Source organism: Amblyomma mixtum, chromosome 2 (genome assembly GCF_055824585.1).
Source record: "Amblyomma mixtum isolate Tamu chromosome 2, ASM5582458v1, whole genome shotgun sequence".
NCBI classification, from domain to species: Eukaryota; Metazoa; Arthropoda; class Arachnida; order Ixodida; family Ixodidae; genus Amblyomma; species Amblyomma mixtum.
Genome location: NC_143013.1, coordinates 146,092,198 through 146,111,291, shown reverse-complemented (window position 1 = coordinate 146,111,291; position 19,094 = coordinate 146,092,198). Strand labels below are relative to the sequence as shown.

Below are 19,094 nucleotides of genomic sequence, written 5' to 3'. Positions count from 1 at the left end.
TGCCATAACCATAACATTACGGCAACGCCGATGTGTCGAAATAAGGGATCGAGGCTCATGAAGAATATTTTCGCTTGTCAGCATTTCCGCTTCGAATGTAGTAAATGACCAACAGTGCGGATTATGAAGGCGCAGCTGTGCCGTCGGAATGATCCAAGCGATGGTCACGTGTGCATAGCCCGCATCGTCAATTTTGTAGATGTACCATCGAAGTTTCATCCTCAGCCAGGTTGCGCCCACACCATATAAAAAAAAAAGGCTCAGTAGTGCCTTCTCCTTGCCGCTTACATGCACAGCATGAGACCACAGAAATGCTTCTGTCTTAGAGAATGTTTCCCTTTCGCTTGCATACGCTTAGTTACACTAAGACACCACCAGTTATCTGCTGTTTATATTGCAATCACTGAACAAGTTAGATTTACAGGAGATATTTTAACCTTGCAATTCACCTCCCGAATGGTATCTAACCTTGGGTTTTATACCCTACCTCCTATTGTTACCGCTGTCATTTTTGTTCGATAACTGAGCCACTCTTATTACCGTAGTCTGAAAGTTTTTCATCAGCCGCCTGGTTTCGGCCTCGAAGGATTCCTCAAATTATTTATTTATTTGATTATTTATTCAATACTGCCGGCAACCTTTGGCCGCCAAGGCAGGAGTGGTTAAAAAGCATTACAATTACATTTTTTTTTTACAAATCAGTGTCGTACCAAGACGGCGAAATAACAATGAAATACAAGAACATTTACAAAATTACACAGTGAACAATCAACACTTACTACCAAATTGGCCCTTGCAAAATAAGAGGAAAGAATGCGCAGCAATCAAAAGTAAGAAACAACGGCTGTATATAAGATTCCGACGTTCATAGGTTCGCCACCTCATTCGGCAGACCCTGCAACTCAGCAATAGTCCTTGGGATGAAGAAAGCCTTGAAGGCATTGTTCAACATTAGGGAACCATAATCGCCTTGCTCTATTTCGTTCTGGTAGGTCGTGTCGTGTTAAACTGCATCTATGACTGGAAATCTAGCTATATCGGGTTGTTAGCGATGATGAATATCATACTGAGACGGTACAACTCTCGCCGTGATTCGAGATCGTTTACAACGATGTACATTTATAAATATCTGCCATCTACAGTTAATAGTTTAGTACTGCATGTCGACTGCACATCAGCCCATTTTCGTCCTCCAAACATATGCCTGACGTGTCGACCAATTTGTAAGAGCCGACGGGCAAAAAAGTTATAAAAGTTGAAACATTGACTGCGTTCACTGACGCTTTAATAGAGACCGTGGTGAACGATCTCAGCTAAAATAGGGAGGACCGTTTTTCGCACAGTAAGATGAAAAAGTTTACCTGGCAAAGAGCCTGGCAGCGCTTGTACGTCTTTCTTTCATCCGGTTCACGTTTCTTAGCGCTCTTTTCCACCTTTTAAAGGCTGGGAGCTCGGGCCATTTCGAACTGATTCGTGAAAACCTAAACATGTCCACACGACTGTGATAATGAAACAGCAACAGAAAAAGGGAGAGAAGGTCTCCAACCGCAGTTGTACGTACGCCTTCAGTGCCCCCGTATACCAGCTGCAGAAATAGCAATATCAAGAATAACAGAAAAGTTGACGCAGAGTTCAACTTGTCACGCAGTAATATTGAGGCTTGTCGCGAGGACTCGGAAGTTAAGCCAATGCCAACGTGTGCCGACGTCGTAAGCAAATACACGTACTGATTCGTTTTCTGACGTTTTGGGGTCTCTCCTCGGTAACCTAGAAAAGCAGGAACCGTGACCAAACGGCGCGTGAAATAATTGAAGCCATGAGCATAGCGGACAGTGGGGTTGCATGCGTGAGTAGCACGTCTCTTTCACTACTATCAAAGGAAAGGGCATTTTTGCAAAAGGGAAGGTAGGACTGGACATGTGACGAGACAGTTTGTCGATTTTTTATCATCCGGGTGTTACCATCTTCCATTTTTATCAGCTGCTGGTGTGTATAAAGACCAGTGTTTCCCGAATAAAAATTCAGTTGTAAGTCCAGCGCTGTGTGTGTGTGTCTCTATCTTTCAGTCCGTGTCTTTTAAGCGCAGGTATATTTCAATATGGTAAACCAACTCGCCCAACAAACCACTCTGCTAGAAAAGAAGGGGAAGTACTCACGGGATCAGTCGCAGGTGCCTGCCCGAGGCTCGCGCATAGACAACCCCGCAGCACGTTCCTGTTTCTCTGCAGCATGTACTAACCTGACCGTCCTTGAGGCTAGAACGCCACTTTGGTTAGCTAACCACGCGCGCGGTGAAACAATTTGAACCAAACGAAATAAGTGCTAGCCCTGTAGGTATAATCCTGGTGAGGGCCATTCAGGGTGCATGACACAGTTCGGACTTCCCCCGCCGTCGCGTACTCGGGTTCTTACTGGATTCGCCACTCCCGAACGGCTAAGAAAGTCCGCGGAGAGAGTTTCGTGGAATCGCGTACAGGTCGTGGTCTTCAAACCTCCCGCGCTCCTATCTGCCCTGTCCCTTTCCGTACGCAACAAACTGGAATCGTCGTGTGGCGCTTGCAGCAGAACCAGCCCCACGGCAGTGGGTAAACAAAATCAAACGCGAAGGCTACACCAGTTACACGGAGAGGGCACGCAAGCGATGCCGGCGCCTTCCCACAACACCTCCTTGCAGCTCGGCAGGCTGGTATCGGCAGCAGGAAGTGGGGCTTTTCCGCCGCGTGCAACTCCATTCATCCACGGCGCTTTCCCCGCCGTTATTTTCTCCGAGAAGTGGTCCTTCCGCGCACGCGCCGGCTGGAAACGTGGCCGCGCGCAACCGGCGACTGCGCGCGAAATGACGCGCACGTGTTCCAAGCGCGAATGGATCAAAACACGGCTCAGTCGGGATGGCCCTTGTTTGCTTATGCGGGCCGGTTCACGGAAGCGCACTCTTTGCGAGAGTCCGACTCCAAGGTTACGCGTGTATACTCCTTCAGGACTGAACGCTCGAAGAAAATGGCGAACAGTTAGCCATCAAGGCGTCAACAACGTTATTACAACCACGCATTACACCGTGCTGTCAGTGAGCACGGTGAAAACTGATTGATTCCTGCCCACACAACAGGCGCAATGAGGCCGCGGCCACGACCGAGTTGTCTGAGTGAGCGCGATATTAAGCTGCTCTTTTTTTCGACGGCGGTGGTTCGAATCAAGCTGTGGATTATGCTTTGTATTTCTGCTCGTTACCGTTGTCAGTGCAACGGTAGGACGCCCTGGTTGGCTTCCCTCCGGCCGCTATGGGAAGAATTGGAACTGACGTCAAAATTTGCTGGACAATTGTGTATATGGAAGAGCCCTACCCCTGACAGCGCCGTAGTAGGCGGCTGACTACAGCGCAGAGAACTGACCCACGCTGTAGGCAATGTACGCTGCTCCTTTCGGGCGGGCTTCGTACCGTTTGAAGAAAAAGAGCCAGCGGGGCGCGAAGATTATAAGACGTGAGCTTGTAAAGTAAACAAAGGGTTGATAGTTCTCAGAGCCACTCGGCGACACTACTTTATGTATAGCCACAGACAGAAATTTACGATATTGCGAACTTACGGCGAAAAAAAAAACGGATTAATTCTGCGTGGACAAGGGAAAGAGCTCCATGGAAAGAAGAGAAGCATGAGGGCACTCAAGCTGCACCTTCTGGAACTAATAGCAGCTCACTGGCCGTCGAGGCGAAGCAGCACTCATTTTTAATGCGCTTAACATTAGAAGCCCCATCGTGAAAAAAAAGATGGCGGCCGGCACAGCGTTGCGTACACTGCCTGCCACCTGCCATGGTTGGCAGGTGCAAGAACGGAGACAGGAAAATCAACCCCTGCACTTGTAGGAGGGAGGAAGGAGACAGGGGAATGTAGCTGCCACAGAACACCCCCCCCCACACACACACACACCCAAAGAAAGTGGATAAATTGCTTTGTAAATTTCATGATGACTAAGGATGAGTGAGCAAAAATACAAGTGACACGGTAATTATGAAATGGCAAAGAATCACTAGGCGAAAAGGAAACTGACCGCTGATGACTGATAAAAAATCAAAATGACCAAGAATGACTGCAAAAAAAAAAAAAGCTGCTCAGGAGCTTTCTTAGCAAAATTGAGCAAAATACCTTTAATGAGCAAAGAAATACATGAAAAAGTACATAAAAGTTTCCGGAGAAAAGAACTATAACAGAAGCCTTCAAAATCAAGAAGACTTATTTCTAATGCATTGCCATTCCATGATGATAGCTAAGCGCCCCCGTAACTTTTATTTTTATTGAATCAGCATGCCGTAAACGTTTGGCATGACTATACAGCCACATGTTCACTAATAAATGCTACAGAGGGCTACAATGCTTATATCCTGCTCCCACTGACTATATATGCTCAGCTGCTTAGGAATAAAAAGAAAAGGCTTTTCTCTTAAATTTTCTCTTTTGTGTTCGCCCCTGATTGCCTTAATAGCTAATGTAAGAGACTTCAATAAATAATCAAGAAATTGTGCGTACTCGCTTCAATATACGGGCTAAAGCGCCTTTCTCAAACTGTCAGAAACCCGGTCAATAAGCACACCATGGTTCAAAGCTATTTTGCTTTCGAAAGGTAATTTTATGTTTTAAAAAAGTGTTCACCCTCATGCGTCAATTGGCAAGCTTTAGAGCATCATTACAATTTTTTAAAAATATTAGCAAACCATCTCTTGAAGACAGCAGCAAGCGTATGCGAAAAGCTGGTCCGAACATTTGTCGTAGCACCGCATTAAAAACACCGGGTGTTTAAGAGAACACTTTCAAAAATTTTCAACAAAATTCTTCAGCTAAATTCTTTTCTACTCTTGATGCATCATCAGGATTCTGGCAGATTAAGTTGGACGAGCCGAGCTCCCGCTTATGCACTATGAGCACCCCTGCGGGCGATACAGATTCCTGCGCATGCCGTTCGGCATCGCTTCAGCGCCGGAAATTTTTCAGCGGGTGATGCACCGGGTACTAGAGGGCTTGAAGGGCGTTGCTGTCGTTATGGACGACATATTGGTTTGGGGACAGTCGCGAGAGCAACACGACAGCAATTTAGTAGCTTTGCTGTCCCGGTGTAGACAACATAACCTGAAGCTCAATAAGAACAAGTGCAATTTCCTCCAGCCCAGAGTCCGCTACATGGGCCACATTCTGACTCCAGAGGGGCTGTGCCTGGACCCGAGCAGAGTCGAAGACATCATGCAAGTTCCGCAACCACAAAACCGTAAGGAACTGCAAGTTTTCCTCGGCATGATCAACTTCGTGGCGCGGTTTGTTCCTAACATATCCACGTTGTCAGCGCCGCTTCGCGAGCTGTTGAGAAAGGACGTTGCGTGGGTCTGGATAGACCAGCAAGATAGCAGTTTTCTTCAGCTTCGAGCGACTCTCACAAAGGCGCCAGTCCTTGCCTATTTTAACCAAGAAAAACCAGTGACCTTGTCAGTAGGCGCCAGTCAGCATGGAGTAGGAGCCGTTCTTCTACAGAATGGGCAGCCAGTTGCGTACTCATCCCGTTCGCTAACAGAAGCACAGCAGCGCTACGCGCAGATCGAGAAGGAAACATTGGCAATTGTCCATGGTTGCACAAAATTTCAAGATTATATCTTCGGGCAGTCAGAGGTTACCGTCGAGTCTGATCACAGGCCTCTGGAATCTATATTCAAAAAGCCACTTTGTGAATGCCCTCTACGATTGCAACGCATGAGGCTTGTTTTGCAAAGATTCCCAATCAAGGTGACGTTCAAACCAGGAAAGGAGTTGTTTCTAGCCGATGCGCTTTCTCGCTTCCCGAGTACTACGGAACTAACTGACGAGACAGAACAATTTCAAGTCAGCGTTGTTTCTTCGCTTCCTGTGTCCGATCAGCAACTCGAAAGTATTCGGCATGAAACTAGCAAAGAGAAGGGGCTGCTTATATAAGGACAGGTACAAGCATGAGCATGCGCACTTGGTACCGTAAGGGCACGTGTTAACATGACAGCGCGCGTACTTACAATTACAATTTAAAAAAAAAATATTAGCAAACCATCTCTTGAAGACAGCAGCAAACGTATGCGAAAAGCTGGTCCGAACATTTGTCGTAGCACCGCATTAAAAATACCGGGTGTTTAAGCGAACACTTTCAAATATTTTCAAGAATAGGCTTTTCGGGGTAAAAATATGGCTTTTGCGGCATAGTATTACCCATGTTGGCGGAAACCAGAAAACCGGTGAATCGTCTTAAGTAGTCAGCTGGTTAACAAATTTTAATAAATTTTTAACCAAGTAAGTCGTTAACTAATTTTTAACGATTATTTTTTAAACTAATAGAGTTAAGTGACTGGTTGCAATAAGGGATTTATAGCCGGTCGTGAGCAACAGCCATATCAGTTTTTAGATCTTCGCAAACGCGATTACCCTCGTCCCTGTAGCTCGATAAAAATCTGGCTGCGCCGGACGAAAATACATGTGCTTTCGAAAGCACGCAGCCAAAGCAACCCCTTCTGTGCACTTAACTAGTCGAAAAAGCCAAATTTTGCCCAGCCAGAGCGCCACGGGTAATCGCGTTTTCTAAATTATAAAAACTGATATGGCTATCACTAACCACTGGCTACAATTCTAATTGCTACCAGCGTCTAACTCTGTTAGTTAAAAAGCTAATCATTATAAATTAGTTAATCAGCTTGCTACTTAGGACGATTCACCGGTTTTCTAGTGTCCGCCAACACTGGTAATCCTATGCCGCAAAAAACGATATTTTTAATTAAAAAGGCCTTTATTTGAAAATTTTTGAAAGTGTTCGCTCAAACATCCGGTAGAATGAGGGCAAAATACCTCTCAGAGTAACAGATAACCAGCGATGACATAATGTTCTTGAAAAACAAATTTCTCAGCTTGCCGCAGTAGAAAAGCGACGCTCATGCTCTACAAAGCGCTTTCCTTCGATGTGCAGATGCACATCGTCTCAGGATTTTGGTCAAATGTGTGCGCGGCATCGTTGTCGCCATCAGTTGCGTTCGCTGATATATCTTACTGACAACCCTGATTGCAAGTTGTGTTACCTGTCTTTAAGATGCACTAGATACGACAATTTTGGTTCTAAACATGATTAAATATATTTCGCGGCGCTTTGAACTTTAGGGAATGCCCAGGGAAATGTCCATCGAAGAGAAATTCATTAAATTTACGTAGCACAAAAGAAAATTAGAGCCCCCTCCTCACCCGAATGTGAGCTTGTGTGCGCTGATTGCGCTTCCTCAGGTCCTAATAAGTGCAGAAATATGCTTTACCTCTTTTAAAAAGCATGCGAGTCCGCGTTATATATATATTTTTGTCTGGCAATGTACGACGTGCTTCTATCGACTCCCATCTCTCTCAGCGCTTCTACAAGCAGGAGATCACCATAAGGTAAACGTAGCAGGGAGCGGCAGAACGCCAGGTGAGCTGAAGAGATAAGGAAGTTTGCAGGAATAAGGTGGCCGCAGCTAGGACTCGACACGGTTAGCGATAATGACGACCTTGAAGCAGAGAGAAAGCGTACGAGAGTACGGTCACGACCGGAACGCAGGTGTGAAAGTAGCTGTGGAGTAGCTTTTTTCGCTACTCTTTTGCTTAGCTCACGCGCCTTCGATTCCAAATACGTTGTATTGAAGAAATTTGGAGTTGCGGGCTCTGAGGAGCATGTCGGTGGAATGTGAGCAAGAGTGTTTTTATTGTACCTGAACATTGAATAAGTAGATTAATTACCTAAATTATGTTGCTTACATGTTTTCGAAATAAGAGGAATGAATAAAAGTGCACGGTCCAAGACCATTCAGGAAACACCAAATCTCTCATTACCAAACGTGCCTCTAAAGTATGTTACATGCTGGTGGTAGCCCGAAAGTTCGACAGACTAAAACGACACGCCCGTTTGGCGCCAGGAGCTCAGAATACGGCATGTACGCAGTGGGATGTCGGCAGTGCGCTCGTTCGGCTTACCGGCGGCGCCACTATCTCATGGCTGAGCGAGCTCTCTCATAAAGTGCGTTTTGGAGGCTAGACACCGGCTTGTTCCTGGGATTCTCCCTGCACAAGTAACACGAATGGCCGACCGTTCTCCTCGTTGACAGACCTCAAAAGTGTGAGTAATGTATAAATTTTAAGAGTATAGCTTCGACTTCGCCATTAGCATGAAACTTCATAACAGCCCAAACAGTGTGGATAAACGGATGATCGACCACAATTGGCTTTCGCAACGTACCGCAGCATTTGCTATTAATGGCTGCCAACGTCCCGTAAGCAGCGAAGTCATGATGCTGCGCTGTTCTTTGTAACAGGAGTGACGTACATGCACACTGCCTCAAAACAGCGCTTTAATTTGACATCACACGATACGCACGTACTCCCTTAGTTCACTTGAAGAGAAATGAGTTACGTACACGGAAAATGAAAGGGCTTGAAATGAAAGTTTTACCATTCCTGCCATTATGAAATGTTGTGCAAATCATTTGAGTGTAAGCTTCATTTGTGCGGGAGGAATTATATGCACTTGAACTATGGTGGGCTGTGTGAGCTTGTTACCATCCGTTGGCAGCTTGCCAAAACTTGTCGATGCTAGTCTCTAACGGTGTTACTCAAAGTCTGAATCGCATTGAGTTTAGATTGGCTGAACAAAGTATCTAACATCACACAGAAAAACACCTAAAGCGCCGGTCCGGAGTGCCTGAATTCAGGTCAGTGTCTGATAAAAGCTGACGGCACGCAGTTTCGAAGGTTGCACCTGCCTCTTTCATTCCGTTTCCCGAGCTAGAATCTGGGAGAGAGTACGTAACGCCTTACAAATAACTTCTTACTTCTAACGTGTTTTTTTTTCTGATTCTGTAATTATTGGTTTTTTTCGCTTTCGAACGTTAACATTCCGTGCAATTAAATTACTTTTTTCTGTAACTTTTCTTTTTTCTGTAACCAATGATGCAGCTTTCAGAACCTTAGCATAACTGCAAACACTGGTTCTAGAGGAGATGTTCCAGGACAAAGCGACAACGGACTGGCTGCGCGAAAGTAACACGCGTGACCATATCCGGATCACAACGTACTCAGCAGTAACCACTTTCTAAGGCCTCCCCCCCCCCCCCCGTCGTGGTGGATGGCGCTGTAACTTACCTGCCACAGAATCCAACTCGAAGGCTTCCACACAGAGCACTGAGGAAGAACGAATCGCGGGTTTTCCTAGACAACCCGGAGACTAGCATCGAAGCATTGCGTAACTACGAAGCTGCGATCTGGTGCACAATGAGTTCATACTTTAAGCTACCACCCTTCGCTCCAGAGCATAGATTGAGCGAGTGTTCGGCGTAGCTGCCCATTTCTACACGAGTAAATGTGGGGAAATTAGCAACGAAAACGTTGAAAAATAACTTTCTTCGATAATTAACAATGCGTAACAAAATGCCAAGAAAGCCGCAGTACGTTGCAGCCTGAGTAAGTTTTTGTTATAGAAATAAAAGTTGCAAAAAAGTCACCAAATAGTAATAGTTCCGTAACTATTCAGTTATTTTTCTGGGGCTGCAATTCACTACTGTAATCAGTTACCTTTCAATGGAGTAATTATAACAGCAATCAGTTACTTATTTTCTGTAACACGCAGAATACTAGTCTGGGTACGGAATATTAATCCATATTGATGCTGGCGTACAGCGCACGCTTCAATATCGACGACAGACAGAAGCAGAGTGCACAGAAGGCTACTCACGCAGTTCGACTTCACCCGGCAGCCATCTCTTAATTTCTCGTTCCCAGTAATCCCATGGTGGTTCCAGATCGTCGGCCTTGTTGGTGCAGTCCGTGTTTGTGCGCAAGTCCACACGCTCGGCAAAAACATCGGCACTTTCCCGCGAAACGTTGTGCAGCACTCCATGCGCGTCGCGTTCGCGCAAAAGCGAGCGGCACTAGCCCTCCCTGACTGGTGCGAGAAAATGCGGGCATGGCGCGCCGCTACTTTCTTCTTTCATTTTCTTCGTTGGTCCTTTTCTTTATCCTTTATTCGTCTTCCCTCACCGGGGCACGCCTGGTGAGCCAAGCGGCTAGGCGGCAGGCCACCTGATCCTGCAATCTGGTTCCGATAATTCTCCAGTGGGCGTCTTTCTGGTAGCGTGAGGAAACGCGCGATCAGTGTAACGCGCTCTCGCTGCAGAGACAAGCTCTGTTTCTTTCTGCCCCTCGCTGTCTTTTCTTTTGTCCCGGGGGGGCCTCCGCCGCCTCGAAGGAGGCCGCATATCGCCGTGGCTGTTTTGCCTGGCAGCTCGTGTTCCGTCGTCGTATTGATTGTCTCTGGCGGCGGCGTCGAATAGTTTGTCCCGGTTTCCAGCGCTTCAACGAAGGCCGACGCAGCGAGCGGTTCTCGTTGGGACATAGGATTACCTTCGTTACAGCGTGTTGCGCCCTCCTTGCTTGTGATGCGCAGCTCGCCGTGTCCGCTCCTCTGAGCGGATTCTGCATCTTCCCCGGCGAACCTGCCGCGGGCCTCGTCGCGACACCTGACCGGCCAATTACGTCGCAATTACGGCGCCGTCGCTGTCGCCTTGCTGTCTCTCGGAGCAAAGGCGCTCGCAACTTTTTCTCTTGGCTATAGGGGTCGCCCTTTCTCCAGTATGTCGCAACGTGTTACAGCAGTCGCTGCTGGTCATTGACTATGAGGTCTATTTGAAAGGGCGCTGGCTGCAGGCGGCAAGCGCCGAGAAAAAGAGGCGGATAGCGTGAGTGGCTCCAGACCGGAACACAGGACACCCGTGATCCTGTGTTACTGCCAATTGCCGCATTGAAACGTAGCGGGTAGTTGACCGCAAAACAAATAAACGCAAAGCGTTACCAGGACGACAGAAAACAATAAAGGCACGCTCGAACCCGTAGGCCTAGGTGGCCAAGAAGTAGAGAACAATCCAAACAATTCAGCGCCTTTGAAGTCAACCGCTACGTGACACCAAGATCGCAAAACATCCTTCCCCTTCTGCTGTTGCGACACTTCGTACATTGCGAAGGCCGGAGTAGACAGTGAAAAAAAAACGCGGTCTAAAGGCCAGAACGCGACGGACAAACGTTGAGAGCTAATCGCATTATTCGTAATGTTTCGAAATATATATAGGTAAACGGATTTATAAACCATACGAAAAGATTACATCAACTGATTTGGAAGGGGGCGGGGACTTGATGCTCCCTCTGTCTTCGTGTATATTGGTATTTGAAGGGACGCTACAAATAAAATGATCATTTGTTATCCAGCTCTTGTTAGTGCCATTCTCTGGTGTAGTCTGCTTTATAGAGCCGTGAATCGTCATATGCATCCCGTTAAGTGCATACGCTGTAAAAGCATAGCAAGTACCGCAAAATGCCTTATCTAGATATGCTTACTCTGGGATGCTTCTTGTATAGTCTCTCCACTTACAACTTCCTTTCTTTCTTCCTTCCTTCTTTGCTTTCTCTATTTCTTCTTTTCTTCCTTTCCTTGTTTCCTTCTTTCTTTCTATCTCCCGGCCTTTCCTTCTTTCTTTCTTTCCTTCTTTCTTTCTTTCTTTCTTTCTTTCTTTCTTTCCTTTCTTCCTTCTTTCTTTTTTCCTTGCTTCCTTCTTCCTTTCTTTCTTCCTTTCTTTCCTTCTTTCTTTCTACCTTTCATTCCTTCCTTCTTTTTTCTTTCTTTCTTTCTTTATTCAATGATAAATAGCAATAAATTCAATGATAAATAACAATTCAATGATAAATAGCGAGCATGATGTCTGCTACAATAGGCCAATGCACAACGAAATCGGTTTTCAGCCAACATTCCCCACGCGCAACCATGATAACAATCCTGCAGCCTAGACACTATGGCACAGATTCAGAGCAGTACATAAAAATTGTAGGAAATGACAGGGACAGGGCAAGAGAAATCAGAGAACGCATGAACGAACTTTTTGTAATAATTTACACTAATAAAAATTTAAATTTAATAGAATTGTTAACAAAAAAATTTCTACAGCATTTTTGAACAGCCTGGAGACCTGTACTGAAGTTGAATTGTATACCTTCGCTATTCCATGCATTAGTTATCTGAAAATCTAGTGTCTGCTTTAAGTACTTAGTTCTAACTTGTGGTATTTTTTGTTTTGGTTTGCGAATGTTGTATGAACTTGAACTGTGTACTGTGGAAATATATAGTTTGTGTTTATGAATCCATTGCACTAATTTGAAGAGGTACACCTGGTCAGGCTTTAACATATTATATTTGATAAATAATGGTTGTGTTCTCAAAGACTACTTATTCCCTTTGTAATCTTCCAGTATGCGTAACATTCGTTTCTCTAGTAAAATAAATTCGTAGTAGTTAGAGCTCGTTGTCGTTTCCAAAACCAAAAAGCCATAGCTTATTTTGAGTTAACCAGCGAATAGTATAGGGCTTTTTTTAAGCATAAAGGTATCAGAAGTTTTTCTTCACAAATACAGCCAATTCTGCGGGACAGGACAGATTTAAGTTGATTAACATGGGTATTCCATGAAAGATCGGGGCTGAAGCAGACACTCAGAATTTTTATTCGATAGCCTGTCCCAGCAAGCATCCTCCAAAATTAATGCTGACCGAGTTGCAGTCATGTTTATTTATTGGTTTAAATATTTATTGGTTTAAGTTCTTCGTTTCTTTTCACTAACTCTTGAAATTCTTTTCGCACTTCTTTCAGCTCTTCCTTGATGTCATTTATACCATCACATGTGTCACTGCAGAATTTCACCCTGTCTTTCAAAGTACTGAGGTCCGCACGAAGTTCGCGCTTGAAGTCCTCAAGGGTCTTATAAAATTCTTTGGTCTCCTTACTCATACTGTGATGGAAAGTGGGAAAGCTATGGATACAAAAAATCTTGGTTGTACACTTTCGTGTTAAACAAGGGATAAGGGTCAAGGCACACATCGTGTTCGGCAACAGTGCGCACACAAATACAATTCTTCGGAAAAAGTGCAAATAGCCCTCACCTGTAGTACAACAGGAAAAAGGTGAGGTCCGTGTGCAGAGGCACTGTCGCCGAACTGGCGTCTCAGCTGGCAGCCGTCCCTCTTATGTAGGCTGGTGGGGCGTGGCTGCCGTGGGGGACTTCTTTACAGAATACGCATGCGACAGATGAGCGTGGCAACGACGGCCGAGGGTGATGAAGCGGCAGCTGTGTTCGCTGTGCGATCGGTCCTTTTCAGGAACTGATCCGTGGCAGGCACTGCAGTACAAAAGGAAAAAGGTTAGGTCTGTGTTCACAGTCCACTGTCGCCGAACTCTATATGTATATCATTATCTATATGGTGTTGAAAAATTTCTGCGGGCCTTCGCTCTATTGAAGCCAACTGACGCAGAAATACAGTGTCGAGAAACCGCGCTTGATTGTCGATGGTCCGAGTGATCACCGGAATATAAGACACACAGTCAAGGACCAATTGAAGGCTTACGCATTCGCTTCGGCTAAAACGGACCAATAAAATTTTCCCGGCGTGATGGTCGGTTAGTCTGGAATACAAATGATGCAGGATAGAGGAATACTCCGGCTAGAGAAGCTCATGTATTCATTTCTGCCTTCTTGCCAAAATAAACCGCGTTAGATGAGTTTAATTAGAATAGGTTAAGACGTCAGGGATCACAGCAGTGATCGCACAAGGCACCGCTGTAGCGCCTTTGCTAACCGCTTTTAACTCCAACAGAAACACTCGCATGGTGTTCGAGAGGCGTTTCGAAGCGTCAGGTGGTGTCTTACGACCGCACGTCCAAAGTGATGACAAAGATTGCGGCGTACACGCGAAAACCGGTCGCTCTCAGCGAACTTGGAAGGCGGAGGCCGAGAATGAGTTTCTGCCGTGATAACGTAAGACGAAAATATCACTGCGGAAAGGAGCATTGTCACCGAGTACACTATAACTGCCAAGCACGGAAATTTTATTTCAAATTGCAAATTGTGAGGATTAGCACACCTAACTCACATATGGGCTTTCAGAGTGATCACAGTGGAGAGCTCCGGAATAAATCAGACCAGCTGGTGTTCTTAAACTGCGCTGATCTCGCTGAGAACATGAGTTTTGTAAATTTAGTAAAGGCGCTGGCATCAGCCACTAATTGACGGCACGGCTTAAAATCGCGACGTGAACACGTGAAATCCGACACGGATGCCAAGAACGCATTTCTGCATTTGAAATGCGCAATTAGCGGTCCTGTTTATGCCTCGCAGTCTTGCTGGCATAGTCGGGGAATTGGAGGCATGCGGAGACCTGCCCCTGGAAAAGTGCTAAATAATGCTGGCTGATGCGTCACACCATTAATATAAGCATCGGCCCGTATTATTGCCGAAATGTATTTCTAGCTCCCCACCGCGCTCGCCCCGTTCGCGTAACGCCCCTGAGCTCGCCCAGCCTCCCAGCTGTATCGCTGCCACGGGGATCCCCATTGGTTCTTTACAGCTCGGGTCCTGTGCAACATGTCGAGCGGAAATGCAGTCTGGCGTTCAGTATTCCAAATGTCCACGACAGATGAATGCTTTATAATCGCCGCACAAAATAACGTTCACTCCGACATATCAGCAGTCAACAAATAGTTGTATTGGCAAAGACAGCAAATCCACTAACACGAATTCAGATATTACAAAAACAGCATAGATAACTCAAGCTTCCGAGTGTCAAACGCTTCAAATCTCCGCGCGTCTCAGAAGGGGTTATGCGTAGACAACCGGCGCAACGCGCGGTCGCTTTCTAAACCTTTCTCGGGCGCCCTGTTAGCCACTCTGTGTGAGATGTAAGTAGTTATAAGGAAAATTGCTATAGCGCTATGTCAAGAGAACTTTGCGCAGAATAAATAACACAAGACGGAAGCGAGAAACACGTACACACACGCAGCGCAATTGTGTGTGTGTGTACGTGTTTCTCGCTTCCGTCTTGTGTTATTCTGCGCAAAGTTTTCTTGATGATGTCGCTACACCAACTGGCCCATCATTCTGCTCTACTAAGCGCCATGTCCCACAGCGGGTGTACTCTCGAGCCATGCTCTGAAGCAAGGAATTAAGGAAAACACGAAAGGTGCACATATTAAAAAAAAAACGTGGGATGATTTACACCTGATCTTGTGATTTTCACCGCTTACGCTGTACAGCCAAGGCATATCCTATTACTATTTACTTTTCTTGCTGAGAATCTTGCGCAAGATGTGCGCATCTGTAGCTGACAGATCAGCAGGTGTAAAAATATCATTTCTTTCAAGCCCTTCGCAGCAGCAAGAGATGTGATATAGAAGATTTCCGGGTGCAATAGTTTAAGTATGTCAGTCATCTCATCAGCTCAGTACAAGAATAAATTTTTAAGATTTACTTACAAAATGGACTATTTCTGAAGCTCAGGAAAATAGCAGGAGTCTCAGTATTAAATAAAGGAGGTCGCAGAAAAGATTTACCAAATTGTCGTCACATATTCATTCTTACAGTCTCTTCAAAACGCCTATTTCTGGATCTCGCGTTTTAGAAAAAAGTCCCTAATAACGTCATGCCAGCATGTTTGCAGGAAAGGCAGATCGGCAGATAGCAGCCTCCTTCTAACTAAATAATTAATTTTAGAATCATTTGAAAACAGATAGCTTATTCTGGGTATATTTGTAGGCTTTTGGAAAGCATTCGCCCCGAGCAGTTATGACACTTTAGTAGCCAAACTAGACTTTTATGGCTTTCGGGGTGTTCTCTTTCAATTTATGCAATCTTACTTAACCTCCCATAGTGAGCATGTAAAGATAGTTTTCCGATGTAAAATCTGTACGAGTTTGTGTCCCTCAAGGCCGCTTTTTAGGTAAATTGTTGTTTATCTTTAGCAGCAGCAGCAGCGTGACTACGCCTGCGGCCCTTTGCCCTCTGCGGCCACCTTTTAAACGACATGTATACTTTTTATATTTCTTTTAAATTTTTTAATCAACTCACATATGTCATCTCGTTGCGCAAGCGAATCAGCGTTGGCATTTCCTTTACGAATGGGCAATCATTAGTTCATTAGTGCTCAATACTAATAAAACCAAAGCACTACTTTTGCGGCCCAAAAATAAGCTTTCTAAACTCCAAGACTTTTACCTCTGTCTGGGCTCAACTAAAATTGAACTTGTTTCCGATGTTAAAAGCCCAGGAGTGTATTTCAATAAGCATTTGTCCTGGAATAAACACATAGGGACTACGGTGAACAATCTAAGCTCGTCGGTATCTTGTCCAGACAATGTTACTTTTGCTGCTATGAGTGAAAGAATTTATTCTCTACTCATTCATCGCTTCCGTAATTAGTTACTATATTTTTTTGCTGCGGGCAACGACCACCTTTTCAAAAATGGCCAAACATGATTAACTACAGAAAAAGGCTCTCAGAATAATAGTCAACGTTTCACGCTGCACTACTAAGGACACTGTTTTTCAAACTGAATATGATTGCAGTGCGGCAGCTGTAAAAACGTGCTTAATTAAGACACTACAAGGCAGAGAGTGGTAATCTATCCATGTTTTTCAGAGCTATACACAGACCGTAGCGCATGGCCGATAATTCCGCAAACTTGAAAGAATTATAAACGTCAGATGAACAGTTACATCAGACGGTTTAAAGCGCACAAAGTGAATTTTTCTGTGGGGTCCTGCCCAAGTTGTGAAATGCTGGGAAATATGGTTTTGTACATTTCATGCATGTTCTTTATTTTTACCCCCTAAAGTGCCTGTCAAAACGCCACTGTCTCCTGTTGTTGTTGTTCAAGTGAAATTCTTTTTATTCCTTGCTGACGTAGGCCGCAGGAGAATACGTCACGCCGATCAGAGCAGAAACATGCCAACGATGCCATCATACCGACAATAACTGTGACTGGTCATGTCCTTCACCACCTCCTGCTACTTCGTTCGCGACTGATGTCACGACCAAATGAAATGAAAATAAATCAATAGTTACAAAATGCGGCCCCTATGTTGTCATACTTGGAGCTGCCTGCGGTGGTTCGGGGTCTGCGAGGCTTCCGCAGTGCGCCCTGCGCGCCGTGGTCATTCCAAATGAGCGCGACGCATGGCTTCCCGGGCGTGTGAGGGTTCGAAACAGCGAGGCCGTCGTACTTAAACAGTGGTTTTCCTGAGTTTCTAGTGCTTCATCGCCGCTGCCTCAGCCAAGTGACGTGACTTCCTGGGTGCCTGCCACCGACTTTGACAAATAATAAAGAGGCGCTTGTCAGGTGTTAGTTTCATTTTGGTGGCAAGGGAATCGTTGGTGTCTCTTTATTTTTTCGGGGAGGGAGCTGGAGAAGAAAAAAACCAATGTGGCGGCTAAGCGGTATTCTGTGGAGGCGGCACGAAGCGCAAACAGCGGTCATCTTGCCCTCATGTCAGTTCTCAGCCGGAGCCGGTAGCTTTCCGTCATTCGTAATCTCCGCTTCGTCCTTTCTAAGACGCACATGCTTCTCTTGGGGTGCTGCAGGACAGAAAGGTGCTCAGCCCGGCGCATAGTGCTCCCAATCACTATTGTGTACAGAAAAGGTGAAAAAAATTTGGGGATAAATAAGTTGTGCTTTTAAGGGTATGAGACCATACCGTTAGTGGGTCCCGCCAGCGGCTCCGTTCACCCACTCGGACGCTCTTTCCCTATTACGAGGGGGTACCCAAAAGAAACCGGACTAATTTTTTGAATCGGCACAGCTTATGTGGTACCGCGTTTTGCCGCTAGGAGCGCATAGAACGAACATTTCAGAGTCAGTAAGCCGAGTGCCGTCGCTGAAGGAGGTCAGACTACTTTAGGCAGAGTTTTAGAGTGACGACTGTTTTGTGTGAGTGTCGTTTTTGCAATGGCTGATTTTCGTGAACAGGGTGCGCCGGTGAAATTCTGATTTTTTCCCGGAAAAAGTGGAACGGAAACTCTTGAAATATTCAGAAAGGCGTTCAAGGACGATCCTATAGGGTCAACTCAAGTGTTCCTGAATTAAATCCTGAATCAAAGCAACAGTCATGCCAATGGAAAACTTCAAATTCACCTCGCCTAAAGAAAGCTCGTCAGGTGAAACCAAACCCCAAAACAATGCTGATTTGTTTTTTCGATGTGAGAGGAGTCGCCCATTCAGAATTTGTTCCGCAGGGTCAGGCAGTTAACCAGGCTTTCTGCTTGGATGTTTTGAAAAGGTTGGGCAACAGTGTTCGGTGGAAGCGGCCTGATTTGCGGCAGACAGGTGACTGGTTTTTCCACCATGGCAATGCCTCTGCTCACACAGCCCTGTCTCTACGACAAATTCGGACCAAAAATGGCATGAACTCTGTTCCTCAACCCTCATACTCACCCGAACTTGCCGCGTGCTACTTTCTTTGTTTCGTAGAATGAAAAGACAGGTGAATGGAAAGCGTTTCGCTGATGTTGCTAAGGTGAAGAAAAAAACGACGGAGGTACTGTCAAGCATTACAAAAGATGAATTTAAACAATCTTTTGAAAAATGAAATGAAAGATTCGACAAACGTATCATTGTAAGTGAAGAGTACTTTGAAGGATATTGAAGGTCTGTGCTGAAAATGTGAACAAATAAGTTCAAACAAAAATAAGTCCGGTTTCTTTTGGGTACCCCCTCGTATGTGAGCGACCACAGGACACACGTTTAAAGACCCGCTTTAAACAAGGAACACGACTGCTTGGCCCAGGCGTGGCGTGTCTGACTCGCAAACAAAGGGTCCGGGGTTCGATTCGTGACTAATTACCCCACTCTTTCTTTCCGCCCAGGTAATTCAGTAATGTACTTACATGTAATTATGATATTTGCGCCATGTTTCAACCTTCTAATTACGTGTTTTGCTAACGTTTTAAACAATTTCAATTCCACAGCTCCACGTGTGACGTGCCGACCCTCTCGACCAAACCGCTTTTTTCGCACACACCGGCGACGACGTCAACTGCAAGTCCCTTAATGATGTCACGTTAAAGATAGCGAGGACTTATTACGTACGACTTCTTTTCCCTCCCACACTTGGAATTCCGAAAGACGTGGGTTCGATACCGGACACGGCGGTCGAATTTCGATGGAGACGAAATATTAGAGGCCCGTGCTCTGTGCGATATCAGTGCACGTTAAAGAATCC

At 45.5% G+C, this 19,094-nt stretch overlaps 1 protein-coding gene and 1 long non-coding RNA gene across 5 annotated transcripts in view; one reads left to right on the top strand and one right to left on the bottom strand.

The window, feature by feature from the left end:
* Nucleotides 1-16,919, top strand: part of LOC149361174 (uncharacterized) — a 28,869-nt gene extending 11,950 nt beyond the window's left edge. Inside the window, exons 2-3 of the long non-coding RNA XR_016288918.1 lie at nt 5,154-5,253; nt 16,784-16,919. This is a non-coding gene — a long non-coding RNA (uncharacterized LOC149361174). The remainder of the gene's footprint in view (nt 1-5,153; nt 5,254-16,783) is intronic.
* LOC149361173 (monocarboxylate transporter 9-like) overlaps nt 1-19,094 on the bottom strand; it is an 89,743-nt gene that overhangs the window by 22,726 nt on the left and 47,923 nt on the right. The window contains exons 1-2 of one of the 4 annotated variants that reach the window (XM_089572616.1): nt 2,157-2,535; nt 1,362-1,481 (exon numbers count right to left, since the gene is read on the bottom strand). The gene's annotated coding sequence lies outside the window, so the exon portion shown is untranslated. Of the gene's footprint in view, nt 1-1,361; nt 1,482-2,156; nt 2,536-9,741; nt 10,152-12,987; nt 13,224-19,094 lie in introns of those variants that run through there. The other 3 variants (XM_089572617.1, XM_089572615.1, XM_089572613.1) reach the window with 3 other exon arrangements.